Source organism: Cyprinus carpio, chromosome A17 (assembly GCF_018340385.1).
Source record: "Cyprinus carpio isolate SPL01 chromosome A17, ASM1834038v1, whole genome shotgun sequence".
NCBI lineage: Eukaryota > Metazoa > Chordata > Actinopteri > Cypriniformes > Cyprinidae > Cyprinus > Cyprinus carpio.
In genome coordinates this window covers 22,940,380-22,960,036 of record NC_056588.1, presented here as the reverse complement: position 1 = coordinate 22,960,036, position 19,657 = coordinate 22,940,380, and the positions used below count along the sequence as shown (strand labels likewise).

Sequence of the window (19,657 nt, the reverse complement as noted above, 5' to 3'; positions counted from 1 at the left end):
ATCAACTTTGCATTCTGTTAGTTTTGAGAATTGGTATGGTGAATTGGTATTGGGGTTTTGTCGGCCCATGAAGAAATAAGAGCGCTGAGTATCATCAGACAGGAAGCAGAAGTGATTCCAAGCATACAAGTATTTGTATTCCTCAGTTTTGATTAATCTTAGTCAAGTCAAAGTCACCTTTATTTATATAGCGCTTTTAACAATACAGATTGTGTCAAAGCAACTGAACAACATTAATAAGGAAATAATGACAATAATGCAAAATGACAATAGTAAACACTCATTTTTCAGTTAAAGGCAGTTCAGCATTGAATTCAGTGATGTCATCATCCAGCTCAGTTCAGTTTAAATAGTATCTTTGCAATCATTTTGCAATCAAGTCAACGATATCGCTGAAAATGAAGTGTCCCCAACTAAGCAAGCCAGAGGTGACAGTGGCAAGGAACCAAAACTCCATTGGTGACAGAATGGAGAAAAAACCTTGGGAGAAACCAGACTCAGTCGGGGGGCCAGTTCTCCTCTGGCCAGATGAAACCAGCAGTTCAATTCCAGGCTGCAGCAAAATCACATTGTGCAGAGGACTCAACTGGTTCCTGTGGTCTTGTCCCGGTGGTCATCTGAGACAAGGTCTTTTACAGGGGATCTGTATCTGGGGTTTCATCTAGTTGTCCTGGTCTCCGTTGACATTCAAGGCTGTAGAGGTCCTTTCTAGGTGCTGATCCACCATCTGGGCTGGATACATACTGGAACCGGGTGACTGCAGTGACCATCTGACCTGGATACAGACTAGATCTGGTGGCTATGGTGACCTCGGAATAAGAGAAAAACAGACTAATTTTAGCATAGATGTCATTCTTCTAACGATGTAGCAAGTACATCGGGTGTATGGGAAGTGTTCTCGGTTCCGGTTTTACCTAATTAATGCAGCCTAAAAATCCTTTAACGGATTTGGATATTAGAAGTGTATTAGTGTGTTACAGTATGTGTAAGCCAGGTTAAAGAGATGGCTCTTTAATCTAGATTTAAACTGCAAGAGTGTGTCTGCCTCCTGAACAATGTTAGGTAGGTTATTCCAGAGTTTGGGGCGCTAAATAGGAAAAGGATCTGCCGCCCGCAGTTGACTTTGATATTCTAGGTATTATCAAATTTCCAGAGTTTTGAGAACGCAGCAGACGTGGAGGACTATAATGTAACAAAAGCTCGGTCAAATACTGAGGTGCTAAACCATTCAGGGCTTTATAAGTAATAAGCAAGATTTTTAAATCTATACGATGTTTGATAAGGAGCCATTGCAGTGTTGACAGACCGAGCTAATATGGTCATAGTTCCTGGTTCTAGTAAGAACTCTAGCTGCTGCATTTTGGACCAGCTGGTGTTTGTTTATTAAGCGTGCAGAACAACCACCCAATAAAGCATTACAATAATCTAATCTTAAGGTCATAAACTCATGGATTAACATTTCTGCATTTGACATTGAGAGCATAGGCTGTAATTTAGATAGATTTTTGAGATGGAAAAATGCAGTTGTACAAATGCTAGAAACGTGGCTTTCTAAGGAAAGGTTGCTATCAAAAATAGCACACCTAGGTTCCTAACTGATGGCGAAGAATTGATAGAGCAGCCATCAAGTCTTAGACAGCGTTCTAGGTTATCTACATGCAGAGTTTTTAGGCGCTATAATCAACATCTCTGTTTTTTTCAGAATTTAGCAGTAAGAAATTACTCGTCATCCAGTTTTTTATATCAACTATGCATCCGTTAGTTTTTCAAATTGGTATGTTTCGCCGGACCGCGAAGAAATATAGAGCTGAGTATCATCAGCCATAACAGTGAAAAGCTAACACCGTGTGGTTCCTTATGATATTTCCAAGGGTAACATGAAAAGCGTGAAGAGTAACGGCCCTAGTACTGAGCCTTGCGGTACTCCATACTGCACTTGTGATGACGATATGATACCTCTTCATTCACTGCAACGAATTGATGGCGGTCATATAAGTACGATTTAAACAAGATCCAATAGCAATAATAGAGAGATACAACCACGATCAGATGATAAGAGCAGGTCATTTGTCAATAGTGTCGAACGCAGCACTAAGATCCAATAGCAATAATAGAGAGATACAACCACGATCAGATGATAAGAGCAGGTCATTTGTAACTCTAAGGAGAGCAGTCTCAGTACTATGATACGGTCTAAATCCTGACTGGAAATCCTCACAGATGCCATTTTTCTCTAAGAAGGAATATAATTGTGAGATACTACCTTTTCTAGTATCTTGGACAGAAAAAATATAGGAAAAAAAAGAGTAAAAAATAAAACTAAATATATTGTAAATATTTTTTTTGGAATACAAAATAATCCAAACATCCCCCCCCCCCTTAAGTACAAAAAAATAAAAATGAAGAAAATAGAAGTAAGAATATATTTTATTCTAAAAATATTTATGTTCATATTTAGTTCCATTATCAGTGGAACATCTGCGTTCTTTCAGTCGACGTGGACAGAAAACCATATACTGTAACACGCAAATATGAGCAGCAGAGCCACTGTTAGGTCAGTCAGCACGCTTATTTCCTGCTAGCTCTACCTTAATCAACAGTCCAAATGATCTTTCTGTTCAGTTAAAATCTGAATGACCTCATGAAATGACTCCAGAAATCTATGGGTAGTTTATTCAATAAGAACAGAAGACAATAGTGTTATTATTTAGCTCAGTTCAGTTCAAGCTTTGTTCTCACCTGGCAGAGCACTAAATTGATAATATTTCTGAAATATTCTTAATATGAATGGTCTTTTAATCCCATTGCCTGTTAGGGGCCAATGCAGAAGATGTCACAGATGTTGTAACAGTAATAATCTGCACCCAGGCCTCCTGAAACACAAAACCTGGAAACAATTCTGTTTTCAGTCAACACGGCACTTCCATTATCATAAGAAGCAAAGCTGGCCAAAGTGGTAGTTTCCATGCTGAGCCATGATCACAAAGCCGCAGTAATCCAGTTATTATTGGCGAGAGAATTTGTACAGACATGCTTAGCATTCTGAACGCAGTCACTCCTGATACACTCATCCCAGAGCAACACAAAGGCTCTGAATGAATGATTCACTCCATGGTAACTATAACAAACACAATTCTGCACTTTCTCCAGTGGACGCATTTAATTACTATCCAGTCTGCTTAATGTTAAAACACACACATTTCCAGGAGCTAGAAAAACTTTTAAGAAATGGAAACATCTCCCTGGTGCAACAATGCCAATGATGTCTCCATGAATGAAATACACAGCGATTGTATATGTACATAGGAGGAAGCTTGCGGTGACTCACTGTTTGTAGTTTGACTTGTGTTTTCTGCGCGGAGGCTTTATTGGCAACACATGTGCTGACTTCAGAGTTCATGGGAGCGAGAGTCGAGGGACAGCATTCCAGTTTGGTTTATACCGTCTAGACAGAAAAGGGTTGGGGTGGGGGAGATTTACCCCTTCTTCCTTTTAATTAAGAAGTCAAAATATTTAAATTACAGTGCTCGAAATCACTTTTCCCCATTCACATCCAGTGAAAACCTAGAGGCGAAATAAAGGGCACTTTCTTATACCTCATCTGTCTGCTTTTTTCCAGGGCCACCAGGGCAGTCTCAGATAGGACCCCCCTGGTCCCTCAGGACTCAGCGGGGCCCGTGGCCCACCAGGGCGGCAGGGGTGGACCGGAATCGGAGGACCACCTGGACCTCCAGGGTACTGTGACTCATCTCAATGTGTAGGCATCCCTTACAATGGACAGGGTTACCCAGGTGAGCACAGTACGGTTGATTTGAAAAGTAGTCTTGAGCTCTTTCCCAAAACCTAGTGAGACTGACCTCGTTGAGGTGGTGTTTGAGCTTCTAAGGCAACATTCTAAATGAAACAGAAGCCTCAAATAATTTGAAAAACAAACAAATCCACCTTATTTTTTCTTTTAAAGTAACATGTAATGTAATATAAGAGCATTTGACATTTATTTTATTAATTTCATTATAAGATTGACCGAATTTGAAAGCTTTGTTCTCACTGATAGAATTGAAAAAGAAAATGTATTGTCTTGCTACATATACCTAATAAATTTAATGTGTCCAAACAACATAATACAATATAAACAGATTATATAGACACATGATTAGATCAGTTAACCTAAATACCGTTTTGACTGAAATGTTGATATTCAGCTGAAATGACAGAATGAAGAAGAGCATATCTATTAATGCAATGTGTTGAGGTGAGATTATGACAAATCAAGGTCTTTTAGAAGGCAGTATAATGCCGTCTAGCTGGGCAGATCAGAGGGGTTTGGAACAGAACTCGAGAGTAAGCGGCTTATCATATGATTACTGTGTCTTTGCTTAATATTATAGCTAATCGATGAAGAACTGCATGTTATACTTTTGAAGGTAGCGGTTTTGCCACTGAAATGAACTAACACAATCTTTAACCCATTTCAGGTTATGCATAGTTTGCTATCTAGACTGCCTGATCCCTTACACATCCCGTGTCAGCGAGATTAGCACTCGCTCTGAGCTAATAAGGATAACCCACCCATGGATATGATTGCTGAATGATTGCCAACTCTTAAAAAAAAACAACCAAACCAAAGAAAGGACTGGACTGCCACTAACACCAGCTGAGCGCTACTATATCATACTGGAGCCAGTTTTATACCCGTGGCCTGTTTGCATCTAGAGCAGCAAGAAAGAGCTTCGTTTGCTGAGAACGCATGTGAAACTACTAACAATGAGCGTTTATGTTAAAAGTATTCAACAGTGGTAGCTCTTTATGAGGGTGAGATGACTGTAAATTAACTAATTTTGCCTTGTAAATGTTATTCGATGACACAGTGGGCTAAAGTTAACATGTTAACAGCAGTCATCAAGCTTGCTCCTGATAACTTGCTTCTTGCTGACATTTCATTTTAATTGTGGTTTTCATATTTGATGATACATGTAGGCAACGCTCAGGTTAAAAATGCAGTGTGTGCTATTAGCATATGCAACCGTGAAGTTTTCGGTATGTTTGCAGAGTGCTACGGTTTTCTTTCATTTTTTGATATTGTGATTTATATAATTGTATGATACCTCACAGCAAGTTTTCACAAATGCCATTTTTTATACGTGTACGTTAGATTAGTGATAGTTTGGGGGGGAGGGGAATAGTTTTTGGTTAATATAGTGCTCTGCCATATTTTTTTTTATTAACACTATGTATGAATGAAGAGTTGAAATGACATGTTGGAATCCAAAAAACACATGCTCAGCTGGCCAAATAATATTTCCAAGCAGGCCCCTACCAGCCAGAACCTGACACCTACGTAGTGCCCATACCAGCCCAGCCGTCGGAAGATATCGAGACACAGTCACCAGGTTTACGAAACCAGCGTGGAAAAAGATCGCTATCAGAAAGGAAGCTAAAAGTATAGAAAATATAGAGTGAAAGTGTATCTCGTGTACTGTAAAACTGCATTTAAGTCCAGATCTAGCCTCGTTCACATGCACATTTAACACAGTCAAGTGGAGAGGCTCGTAAGAAACCTGTGTGCTTGCCGATGGTTTCACAGTGTGTCTTTGCTTGTAACATAACTGCATTTTGTATTTGTAAGAAACTCATGTTTAGCACTATGTCCTATAAACACTACGAAACTGATTTGCTGCACATTTGAAAGTTTGCAAAGTGTAAACGAGCTTGCTGCAGTGCATTGTGTTGTTCTTTCTCTCTCAAGGAAAAATGGACTCTTAGTTCTTAGACCTGGCTTTTGTTTTGTTATCCTAAACCGAATATTTATCTGTTGTATACCAACTCACACCAAAAGAAGAATTGCATGCCTGTGTTGTATATTTAGTAAGGACGTTTTACAATCAGAATATAGTTGTTTTTCCACTGATATCAGTTGAAATGCAGTTGGAATTTGTTGCAAGTCTATGGACATAGAAGAGTTTTTTTCATGTCTGAATTGCACATTGTGAATTCCACAGCCTTATGTTCTTATTTATTTCTGAATCAGAAGAGGCATTTTTCAATAAAACTACTGAAAATGTTTAAGTGCTATTGTCATCTGTTCTCTTATTAATAAACTATATTAAAAATTACATTCAGTTCCTAAAAACGGGATGCAGAATTGTGAATTGAAATGGAATTAAATTCTAAGAAACAGCAAAAAGTCTAGCTTTTAACAAACAAGATAAACTGGTGTTTACCTAAATACATAAATTTATTTGGCCATAGCTATTCTTTATGGGGGAAAAATCAGGAACTAATAGCTCTTCAAGGTAACAGTTGCAGGTTACCTCTTTTTTACAGTCAAATAAAGCACTTTAGGTGACCAGTATACAGCAGTGGAGCGTGTATTTCCAAAGAAAACAAAGTATAGAGGAGATCAGATGTTCCTGCGAATGCCAAAGATGTTCATTAAGATATATTTTGTTCTGCTACATTGGAATTATACAAGAAATCATTGTAAGAAATCACCATTTGTGCTCTGAGATTTACTTGACACATTAAAGGATATTTGATATCTGATAAGAGGAGAGGGTTCTCCGTAAAACACACTTCTGAACTGCTCGTCTATTTCAGTGGATATCAAGACTTTTTTATCAAAGGAACAGAGGAGATCTGAATAAATGAATGTTGAATTATATAACCCTCAGGTTTTTGATATTATACTTGCCTTATAGACACTGTTTAATGCAGTTTCACTTTCATTTTAACTCTTTGATGCTGTTGTTTCACCACAGGAGCAAATGTTTTCAAGCCAAATTTTTACCATTTTATGGTGAAAAGTTGCATCCAATCCACCACGGGTGTTTCTTAACCATAATTCCATTTTACTGACCTCTTTTGACATTTTTTTTTCTTTTCCCAATATGAAAAGTTCCAGCTTCTAGAATACCAGCCTTTCTTTTATTCAAGGAAGGGTTAAGAGCCATCAGTCAATGAAAAGTCTTTTTATAACCAGCCTATAACAAAGCAACAGGAGTTCATAGGAAAGCCTAATACAAAGCTGTCTGTTCCTGGCAGTTAGCCTAATTCACATCTTCACAATTAACATTTATTCATACCGTTTTCATCAGAAACTCTAGCAACATCCTCAGTTTGTTGGCTTTTTCTAGCAGCTGTGAAGCCCCTCAAGGGATCTCTTGTTTTCATGGTGTTTCCTCATCAAATACATATGCTCTCAATTAGAGCCGATTGTTTTATGTGGGCTGTTTCCCTCCATCTTAAGCCATAAACTGAAAAAAAAAAAAAAAAATCCTTTAAAAGCATTTGCCACAAATGGTCTATTCCTCTGTGCACTTCCTCATCTCTTTCATCTGTTTCAAAGGAAAGCGGTTAACTTTGATCGTTTCACCTACTGCTTTTTTATTCTAACTCATAAAATAAAAGCAGAGTGCATCACGCTAGTACATACAGTAATTATTGTACTTTCGAAGCCCAGATAGGGAATATTTTGTCATTCTGGAGAGTACGGCATAGAAGATGATTATCAAATCAATTTTTCAATTACTACATCACGGTTTATGCGTCCACACTATAGTACTATACATCCCATAATTGTGTGTTTAAGTTGCAGGATAATTGCAGGGTTCTGTGTTCACGTGCAGAACAACATGCACATGTAACACATCTTTAGGCTAAATATCTAGTTCAGTCATGAAACTCTAATCCTTTACATACAATCTGCAAACAATCACATCATTTCCCTTCATGGCACAAGCTGGTTAGCCTCTACTGATTCTGCAGCCAATGAGAATAAATGGTTTTCCTCTGAAACCCTCCACCTCCCCCAGCACCACCTGTCTAGATCTGCAATGGGAATTATGTATGCCTTTTGATGCAGCAGCAGCATGTGAAGCAGATCTAGGCCACCAAGACCAAAATACATTACCATTGTCATATCCATTACAATGCTAAATCTATTCCGAAATTTGTCATGATTAAAATGTGTTATTAAACACATATTACTGTGTTCATCCTTTGACTCACATGTTGTACTACTGATTGGAATAACAGCAACCATTCAGAAGATACAGGAAAACTGGACAATGTTTATGTTAGGGAATCTATGTCTGAAACAATAGCTCGGATGAAGAACAGCCTGGTGAAACAATTACTATGGTTTTTGTGCTCTTTATGTGCGATTGCTTTTCTTGTATTATACTGTAGGTCAGATTTCTTTTGGCAGACAATAAATTGAGTAAAAAATATCACAAACATTTATAATGACCAAATAGGGACCACAATATCAATAAGCAACCAAACAACCTAGCTGCTGCATAGCAACACACCCAAAACCTCAACACAGGCAAATACTGCTCACTTATTCTTTTCAGAAAATATACAAATCTAGTTGTATTACAACAATCTGTTCAGGTTCAGCAGACATGACCAATGCTTTCCATTTCATGCGACATTTCATGCAGCTTGTTGCTGTGGGACTTTTCAACGATAGGGATAAAGTAGAAACTGTATGGTCATGTCATGGCCATTTTGACCCATGAGTTGGCAGTCTGTGGAAAATTCCTTTGACTTTAATCATGTCATCATGGGTGAATCATGGAAAAGCATGAGAGCAATATCCCACAATCTCTGGGAATCTAAACAGCATCTGATATATTTAGTTTTGACAGTGATATAAATCGCTTCAGCCTGATTAGGGGAATGTACAGTGCTGGATAGTAACCAGGGGCGATTCTAGGATTTTCATTTTAAAGGGGTTCAGCCCCCAATAAGGGTATAAGGTTTTGTTGTTGTTGTTTCTTTTTACCTAAACTTCATTAGGTTCAGACCTGATCATTTTGGGATAATGAACTGCCTGTACATGATTTTTATTGTGTTACACTGTAAGAAAAAAAAACGTCGGTGATTTTCAGCCAGGACATTATCCATTAATTTACAGACATTTCATTGAACCCTTAAACACAACATAGTGCAATACGTAATTCAAAATATGGGTAACCAGTAAAAGCATAAAATACTGTAACACCAGTGAAAAATCAATATAGAAATTTCAGTACACTTTATAATAACTTTAATAAATAAACCATTAAAGGCACAATAACTTTTCGCTGCTAGTGGTCGCATTTTTCAAAACAATAACAAAGGCGAAGCTTGATGACGCTATGAAGGATAGAGTGGAACGATGAGAGATGTCTTTCCACCCATATTATATATATACTCGTGTGTGATTGGTTAGAATGCGCAACACTGTAAAAATGCAGAAAAAGAATCATGGTGCAACATTGAGCAGATTTAAATTTAATGCTGCAGTCATCACTTTTCATTTCATATTCCTTTTACTTGCAACAGCTGTAGTGGATTTGTTTAACTGAACAACAGCATTTTTGTCCACGTGTGTTGCCATAGTTTCTACAAGCGGGAACCGATAGCATGGATATTACGTCATTGATAGGCCATCCATTATTTAAAATGGGAAAATTTACACAGCTTGGGAACTTTTTGGGATAACGTAAGAGCACAACTGCATGAAATATATAACACTGTGAAGGTAGTTTTTGGATATTTTATTCATAAAAACTTACATATTTATCATTAAACAAACATTATATAATGTTTAGCAGATCATTAGTTAACATATATTCACATAGCTAGAAACATGAGATAATGTGCTTGTTAATGATTACTAATGTACTTATTAAACATTATCTAATGATTAACAAATCATTATTTCATGTAAATAATCATGCTTACAAATGTCATTCAATTTATATGATCACGCACTTCTTGAAAATCTTCAAATGATTTTAACAGATGTTACACAATAATTTAAAGCTCGTGTTAATGCAAAACACTTTTGCTGCTATTGAGGTGTGATACAGGTAATGAAGACCAAATATGTGACATTTACAGACTGTGATTAATAAATGTATTTATTTTTCTTTCCCAAAGCATTTGTAAATGTAAAAAAGAGCATTATGAAAAGTAAAGTACATTAACAAGTAAGCTTGTAATTATTGTATAATTTCTGTTAAAATCATTTTTAGATTTTTAAAAAGTACATGATCATATGAATTGAAAGTTTAATGACATTTGTAAGCATTTCAAATTACATTAAATAATGATCTGTTAATCATTAGGTAAGGTTTAATAAGTACATTAGTAAAGATTAACAAGCCTGTTATCTCACTTTTCTAGCTATGTGAATTTATATTAATTAATGATCTGTTAAGCATTATATAATGTTTGTTAATGATTTATTGATGAAAGTTATTATAAAGTGTTACCAAAAATTTCTTCATATTTGCACAGCATTTTATGCCCTACTTTTACAGACTTTTCTTATCTGATCCCAGTCATTCAATTCAATCTCATTGTCTTATATGTAAACGTAGGAGACACGGAGTAGAATTCACAGTCTTTAATGATGAAAACACGGGATAATCCTCAATAGGAGCTGGGCAAACACATGTAGAAACAAGCAGACCCGACAGAGACAGACTGCACAGACTGGGACTTAAATACAGGGGATGATTGGGAAAACACTAAGAGATAATCAAGCTAAACTAGGAAAGGAACATAACCAAATAAGGAAAAAACAGAAACAGAAACAGGGGCAAAACACGACACAGAACAGTCCAGAAACCTGACAATATCATAGTTCTTATGTTTCTCTGATTGGTTATTAAAATGATATGTTTCAGTTTATCCCTGGTGCCCATATGTTATCTAGTAGGCTAAGATAATATAAGCACTGATAAATCTGCATCCTAACAACATTACTCATAACAGCGTCCCTCATCTGTGTGCCAAATGGAAAATTTTACAGTGTGGTTCTGATGCTGGTCATCTTCCGCCCTGTTGGTTGGCCTTTGAACGCTGATGGAGCTGTGAGATAATCGAGGGAGTAATGGGAAGTCAGTAACTAGGCCATGGCAAACGGTCAAGCAACTGTCAAGAAGGACTTTTCCTTTTCTCCCCTTTCTTGTTGCGTTTTTTTCAGTTTCACATCCAGAATCTGAACCATGTTGCTTGACGTTAAAGAGGTCAGCACAAACTTTTCCCTTGACAGTTTTTGGCCTTCTGTAACTTGCATACTGCATGAGCTCAGCTTCTGGAGCGCTCTCATGTAGCTGCTCCCAAGAAGTACACTTTACTGAATCACAATCTCAGAGGAAATGTGTTTTTATTCCCTTGGCATAATTCAAAGAAGGGCATTTATTTAATTTTAACCACATATGTAATCATTTTAGGGTATGATTTTTTTGAAATCCCTTATATTTCATGGCAGCGGCTTCATTTGCGCAATGTTCTCCAAAAGCGATGATGGATCTGCGGATGGGATGAATTTGGAAATTTTGCATAATAAAGGCACTGAAAGAAGACATCCTATAATAAAAGTGTGCCCAAAGTAGTGCTGATTTTGATTTTATCCTTTAAAATTATGCCTAATTTTTGGCTTATTTGATTGGCTCAAAACAACCTGGCTGCACAACCGAGCACAACTGAACTGCAATTTTAGTTAATAATAACATATATTTTTATGGCCAAGCCTTACAGACTACTTTAATGACACTTTTAGAGGGTTTTTGAAGCTTTTGGAGGCATGGCCACTATTAACTATTGAAATAAGTCAGGTTTAATAAAGATTCCATGAGTTTTCACTTGCACATTTAAATTAGAAAGCTATAAGTCTGCAGAAATGGCTTGTAGCATACAGTTAAGCCAACAGGTTGTGACCTGAAGACAAAAGCTTTGATTGTTTCACAGAGTATGAGTGAATCAGCTGTGATTCCTCCATCTGAACATTAGCCATCTTGGCCCCTGTTCATGTGTTTTGGTCCACTGGGCCAAGTTTACAACTCAAACAAATTTAGTGCTGCGCCATGAGCGCTGAATTGCCCTCCCTGTGTTGGCTGAACTACTCAGCTGAGTGTTAACCGATTTCAAGGGTCTTTGCACACTGAGTTTAGTGGCAACGACCTTTCTGAAGCCTTTTCAAAACCCACTTAAAAGGAATAGAAACTAGACTATTAGTTTTCAGTGTCCGATCACAGTTGAGAGCAGCGAGATTCCAAAACAGGGCCTTAAAATAAATGTTTAGTATTGATTTAATTTATTCTATTATTCATTCCTTTTTTTAAAACATTGGATGATACATTGTTTAAAATGTGAATATAAATATGAAAAAAAAATGTGATTATGTGATACACTGCCATCCATAAAAATTTCTACTATACAGTATATCAGCAAGAATTTTGGCCCATTTTAAGCAAATTTTACTTTTCCATTACACAGTTCTTTTGTTATGTTATTTCATTTTATCACAGTTTTTTTTCTCAATCACTTTAGCTCAATTCTCCAATGAGAGTTTTTCTTCCCACTCAGAACAATAATTTTAAAAAGAATTTAGATTAATATATATATATATATATATATATATACATATATTAAAAACAACAACAACATAGCTACGTGTTCTGTGCTAGACTAACTGAGACTTGTCATGACACTTGTATACTGTTGTTGTTCTGATTGCTTATATTGTTCATTTAATCATTTAGCAGACGCTTTTATCCAAAGCGACTTACAGTACAAGTGATTAAATGTGAATGTAGATGTCTGAACAATCAAATGTGTTACATGTAAACTGAAAATTCCCAGTTGCTTGTTGTGGAGGAGGAATAAGAGAGATATGTAAGAAAGTGTGGTGGTGGTGTTAGGGGAAGACAACAGGGTGTGTATAATATCAATAAAGTAAGCAATGGGTGAATTTTCAGTTGACGTAACACATTTCTACAAAAATAAATATTGCTAATTTGCTTTTTGTGTACCACAGTACTGACTTTTCCCAATACAGTTTTATGTACTGTTGAAATCTATATCTAAAATGCTCAGAGTGATACAGAGACAAAACTGAGATTCCTAAATAGTACAGAAGGCAGTCTGTCAACAACAACAACAACAAAAAATTGCATATAACAAAATTAAATATGCATATAACTTGAGATGAAATGTGCATATAACAAATACATCCATGGTGAAAAAATATCTAGACATTTTGACAAGTGTGGCTCACATGATGACAAAAATACTTTTTAATTTTGTTTTGTTATTTCTGTTGGGGTATATGGGCGTGTTTGTTTTGGTGCTTTCAAATATCAACATCGTTTGGCAAAAATCACTTAGTGCACCTTTAAATGCCTCGTGATTACCATTTCCCAAGCATTTCCCCATTACAGATGTGTGTGTTATACTTCTAAAATCATTTTACTTCTTTAGCTGCCAGCGAGAATCCACCATATACCCATGGCTAAGCCATATACAATACAGGGGGGGGGGGTTCAGTAATCACCTTAGATTCAGTAATCCAAAAAATGCATTCAATTCATCAGCAAAGAACCCTAATCAAACACACCTGAACAAGCTGATCAAGGTGTGAAGGGTTATTAGAAACCAGAGTTCGCCACCCCCCTCCTAACCATTTTATTTTTCTTCAGTATCTTTAAGAACTGTATGGTTGGGCTACAGGCGATGAGATTTAATTAGGATTGGAGCTGAACTCTGCAGGGCTGCGGGTCTCCAGGAACAGAGTTCACCACCCCTGCATTATATGAATGAGTGGGATTCGTTTTCTTTTTCCTTCCTTCCCGTCCTCACATTCAATCCCCCACATGCTTGCTTCGCATTACCCTTAAAAAATTACCTTTGGTTCTGGTTTTGTATTCAAATTTAGCACTTTAACTTTTTGGATTCATAATTTTTAGATCTTAGATGAACCAGTTCTTATTATTTTGATATACACTCTATGCACAGTTTTTGACTTGACACACAATTACCCTCACAGAAATTTAAAAATAGGATTAGTAATATCATGAATGTTTGTCACTTGTATTAAAAATCAATTGCCAGTCCATCTGTTCAAAACAGCCTCTCAGCTGATGAATGTGGGTTTAATGAATGTGAGTCAAGCCAAGTCAAGTCACCTTTGTTTATATAGTGCTTTATACAGTACAGATTTTGTCAAAGCAGCTTTACAGTGTCAAACAGGAAAAACGTGGCTGATAATGCAAGGACAACAGAAAACTTGTTTATATCAGTTAAAGACAGTTCATTAGTGATTCAGTGATGTCTTCATCCAGCTCAGTTCAGTTCTCTTCCAATTGCGTCTGTGCAATTCAAGTCAACAATGTTGCCAGAAATTGTGTCCCAACTAAGCAAGCTAAAGGCGACAGTGGCAAGGAACCAAAACTCCAACACTGCGAGAAACCTCAAGCAATGATTTCTGATGTGAACAGGGAACTTTAGGACATTCTAATGAAGCCCAGCTCACTCTCCTCCTCGTGTGAAAGCTCTTCGGCCGCTGCCACAAATCCAGGGCCCACACCCTCCTCCATCTGCTGTAGGTGAACCAAAACACCTGATAACCTGGAACCCAGTGTGCCTGTAGCGTACTCTTTTATCTGTTTTTGTAATGTGATAGAAGGCCTTCTCAAGCTGTATGGCAACATGTATCTAATCTGCATAGCCTATTATGCATCAAACTAAGGGTGGTCACACTTGATGTCTGTTTTTGACAAGAAAAAGTTGACAAGGGCGTTTTTTTTTTTTTAGTTAAAAAAAATTTAAACAGGGAGGATAATGTTGGCATATTTTAGACTAAACAAAACTCTAAACTAGTATACTGTAAGTCTATTGCTACTGGCACCTTCTACATTTTTTCTTCTTGTCGACTTGTTGTTATGGAAACGACTGGTCTCATACTTGTTGAAGGTCAGCTGTGAAAAAGGTGCTTGACGTAGGGTGTTTTTTTTTCAGAAAAGGTGAACTTTTTTCAACTTAAAAAGACGCTGCGAGCTGCTGAAAAAAGACGGGTGGCGGTGGCGTTTAAAAAATCGCTCCAGAATTTTTTGAAAACACTGTTACCTTGATACGATTATAATGTAAACAGACACTGGCAGCTTCAAAAAGAAGCAAAGTGTGAACATAGCCTAATATTGTTGTGGGGGACAAAAAGTAATGCCGTCAAGTAAGCAGGTTTTTAAACAATTTAAATCTGGTTTCTGGACCGCATCACAGCACAGAGACAGTCCTTATAAAGATAATAAATTATACAGTATTTGCTAAATACTGATTCTGGCAAAATATCAGAGCTTGTACTATTCGATCTCAGTACTGTGTTTTGACACTGTCGATCATAAACAAACTTCTAGAGAGACTGGAAAACTGGGTCTGGCTTTCTGGGATGGTACTCAAAGTTCAGGTCATACTTAGAAGAGGAGAGGTTATTATGTGAGTATAGGAGAGCATAAGTCTAACTGGACATCCATGACATGCTGAGTCCCTCAAGGCTCAATTCTGGCACCACTCTCGTTCAACCTGGTATATTCTCCCACTAAGTCAAATAATGCGAACCAAATTGTGTTTCACAGCGATGCAGATGATACCCAGATTTACCTAGTCTTATCGCCAAATGTCTACAGCCCCACTGGCTCCCTCTGCCAATGCATTGATGAAATTAACAGTTGGATGTGCCAGAACTTTCTCCAGTTAAACAACAAAATGAGAAAACTGAAGTCATTGCATTTGGAAACACAGATGAAGTTCTCAGGGTGAATGCATACCTTGACTCTAGGGGGACCAAAACAACTAAAAATCAAGTCAAGAATCTTGGTGTGATTCTGGAGACGGACCTTAGATTCAGTAATCTCTAAATCAGCATACTGTCATCTCAAAAACATTGCAAAGAATTAGATTTTTTTTCCAGTCAAGACTTGGAGAAACTCGTTCATGCCTTTTTATCACAGCAGGCGTGGACTATTGTAATGGTGGTCCTCACCGGCCTTCCAAAAAAAGACCATTAGACAGCTTCCAGCTCAACCAGAACAATGCTGCCATGATTATGAGTAGAACCAGAAAAGCTGAGCATAGCACACCAGTCCTCAGGTATTTACACTGGCCTTCCAATTACATTTAGGAATTGATTTTAAAATATTTTTTCTTGTTTAAAAAATCACTAAAATGGCCTAGGACATCAACACATTGTAGATATGCTCACTAGAATATAAATCTACTGTAACAGACCACCTCAGGACCATTATAGAGTCTCTAAGTCAGGGTAGACATACCAAGGTTTACTTCAATACTAGGGGAATCTGCTTTTAGCTGTCATGGTCACCCACAGTTAGGAAACCAGCTTTCCTTCGAAAAAATCAGATGTGCTAAATCAGTAGCTTTAGTAAATCCAGACTCAAAGCACATCTGTTCAACCCTGCATTTACTAAATGAGCACGGTGCTATTGTCCGAAGGTTGGTCTGCAGTGTAGTTTTTTGTGTATCTTTGATTCTTAGGCGAACTGGTTTATTTAATTTTTTTAAATCAATTTTTAAGTCTTTGCGCTATGTATTTGTAATGAAGAAACGTTATCAATAAATGTTAATTTTAAATAACAAATATATTTTTGTACATCAAAATAAATGAAAATGAAAAAATATACATATCCAAAAATAAATACAAAAAAATATTATATATAGATATATCTATATATATATTATATTATTATATATATTATATTATATATATATACCATTTACTGTAATCCAAAGTAACCTGTCTGTAAAATTCCAGATGTTGGCATAATTTTTAGCGTGAAGTTTTGTAAATGACTCCTGTCCTCTCCTTGACTTTTGGATGGTAGGTATTTTTATTCATTTTTGAATGTTCTAAACCCAGGGACATTCTGATTGAGTGAAAGTCATCATAGTATTTTATAATCATTAAACCTTGAATCATGCACAACAGGACATTCTTGTGTGTAACAGCTCTTGTAAAAGGGAAAACCATTTAGAAAAAGTGAATATAGCCAAGAATGGACACCATTTTTGAGAGTTGATCTTCAGCTGTGCTTTGTCAGACCTTTACACACAGCTGCTTTCCCCAATCATGTTAGGAGTATGAAGAATAATGTCACATGAATGGCAGAATGATTTTTCCGAAGAACTGAAGTTGCATGATGTCAGTTTCCCAGCACTATACTCCGCACATTGTCGCATGAGAGAAGGGGACCATCTATTAGTGTTTTTCTTTATCAGTAACATCGCACTGAGGCAGCCAATAGCAAGCGAAAAACTAACGGGTTTCCCTCTAAAAATAGATGTTGTAGGATATATATAAAAACAAAAGTTCAACACAACACTTTGATGTTGGCTTGACAAAAAATCCTTCCAAAAGGCATTGTAAGACAATAGATAGATAGATGGGGAGATGGATAGATGACTAGATAGAAGATAATAGATAGATAGATAGATGATATATAGATAGATAGAGATAGATGATAGAGAGATAGATAGAGAGATAGTGAGAGGGATGGAGGATGGATGCTGGCTCCTCCTACGACGTCACTTCCTACGCAAGCACTCTCTGCCTGCTGCTTCCCAAAAGACAGCAACTCACTCTTATACCGTACTTTGAAAATTCAGCAAATCCAGACTGAGAACGGTGCAACATGTTTAGGTCTGACTTCACCATCTCCGGGCTCATTATTCCGAGTTACGCACTGCTGGTGAAATGCACTCATCTTCATGATTTACAGAGACACGCCGGATCCGCCCCCGTTCTATAACACTCCTGTGTAAACCTCTCCACAGTTCCATTCTCACTGTTTCCCGTTTCCTCCCACTCATCCAACCGGTTACAAGTCAGAAGACGATTTCCATCTCTTCTCACATTCTCCTTTCACCCCTCATACGCAGGCTTACCGTTCACTCATGCGGGGGGCCGATATAATAGATCTGCTGCTCAATTGAGTTCACGTGAAAACACTCATGTGCTCTTCCAGATAGGTTGCTTGAGTCGCTAATTGCAGCAAACGGACCGAGAAACCAGCCAATCGATTTTGGGCTGGTGAACGAGAGCTTTTTGCCGTCCCATTATGGCCACAGGCTGCCTCTCGATACTTTTTTCCTCTTCTCCATCCTCCGACCCTCTCGGCCACCGCTGCACTGTCACCAATAGAATCCACATTACCAACGGTAGCATATGGGTTGATCCGGGTTCCATATTTTTGGTTTTGGTCCTGTAAATGTTTTCTGATTTTTGGGGCAAGTGACTTTGGGGGGGGGACTACTTGTGATCTTCGGTTTTTTCATGTTTTCCGATGCCTGGCAGGGTGGAGGGGGTCCAAGGGTGTGGAAATCAGGTTCTCGGTTTCCCCTGTTGTTCCCGATTTTTAGAGGTGCTCTTTTGGGGGGCGGAAGTCGGAGTCAGGGCTGGGGTGTGGGGGTTTTTTTTTTTTAATGCTGTATAATTGCAGGGAGTCAGAGATATTCTTGGTTATAGGGGATTTCAGGGTCTTTTGTCGGGGGAGGCGGGGTTTTATGTTGGGGGGGAAATGGAAAAGCGGCGCCGTAGAGCGGAAACGAGGCGGGTCTGAGACTCCACAGCCGCCACCAGTGCCTTATTCGGGAAAGGAAAGGGATGGGAAAACAGCATAACAAATATCACACCAGCTTCCGTTGTTTGTCAAGCTATAGATTGTTATGTGTGAATATAAGAGATATGATCCATAACATGACCAGTCAAATTTTTTTTCCTTACCTCTGTAATATAGTTGAAAATTAGTTCTTTAATTCTTACTTTATTTTATTCTTTCAGCATCATCACTCCAGTCTTTTATTGTCCATTATCCCTCAAAAGATCGTTCTAATATTTAAAACATTACAATTTTTTCCACCATCAGCACCAGGATCACTGTTGAAAACAGTTGTGTTCTGTTCCTGTTGTTTTTTTGTTGTTGTTGTTGTTGCTTGTGGGAACCCGGTTAGACTTTTTATCAGGATTTTGTGATGAATAGAAAGTTCAAAAGGACAGCAACAACACATTATAGATAGATTTTCTATTCTCATAGTTCTTCTATAACTGTATTAAGTGGCACTTATTATGACCTACGTAGGAGGTATGTAACTACAAGAGGAGGTCTGTATATTTTAGACGGCTCCAAAAAAGGAAAGAAAATAAGGATTAAACTCAATATGTGTATCCTCAACACCAGTGCAAGAAGCTTTAAATCAGTGTGTATTCAAGTGGAAAGGCCGAAGAAGCATTCATGATCAGTATAATCGAGCTGTTACGTATGCTTATTTAGAATGTACTGAGTCATTATTGTCCTCAGTGCCTTGTGAAACATTTTTTTCGACTCTGGGCTTTTATGTCTTGTTGATTATATTGGGTACGCAAATTAATGTCCCACAGCTATAAAAGAAACCAAAAATGTCAAAGAGCTTTAGCTCACGAAAAGGGACTGTGGGGGTGCACCGCTCTAACTCAACTAACTGAACTTTCTAAATCGCACGACGAGGTATGTACTTTCCGATCGAAAAATGTATACAAGTTTTGTGTAATGACATCATAGATATATGCAAAATGGTGTGGGAACGGTTTTGAGGAACATGATAAAGAGTTTGAGGTGTTGCCATTGACCTATAAATTCCCCTGATCTCAATCCCCTGATTGCAGATTAAATGCAAACCCCACAAATCCTGTCCAGGAGGCCCGAACCTCGCAACTTGAAAGACTGCACAATCTACTGATGACTTGGTACCAGAAAACCCAAGGACATGTTCAGAAGTCTTTTGTAGTTCATGTCTCGATGCATCAGAGCAGTTTGGGCAGCACCTACAC

At 37.6% G+C, this 19,657-nt stretch overlaps 1 pseudogene; it reads left to right on the top strand.

The window, feature by feature from the left end:
* Window positions 1-19,657, top strand: part of LOC122148248 — a 100,331-nt pseudogene that overhangs the window by 65,176 nt on the left and 15,498 nt on the right.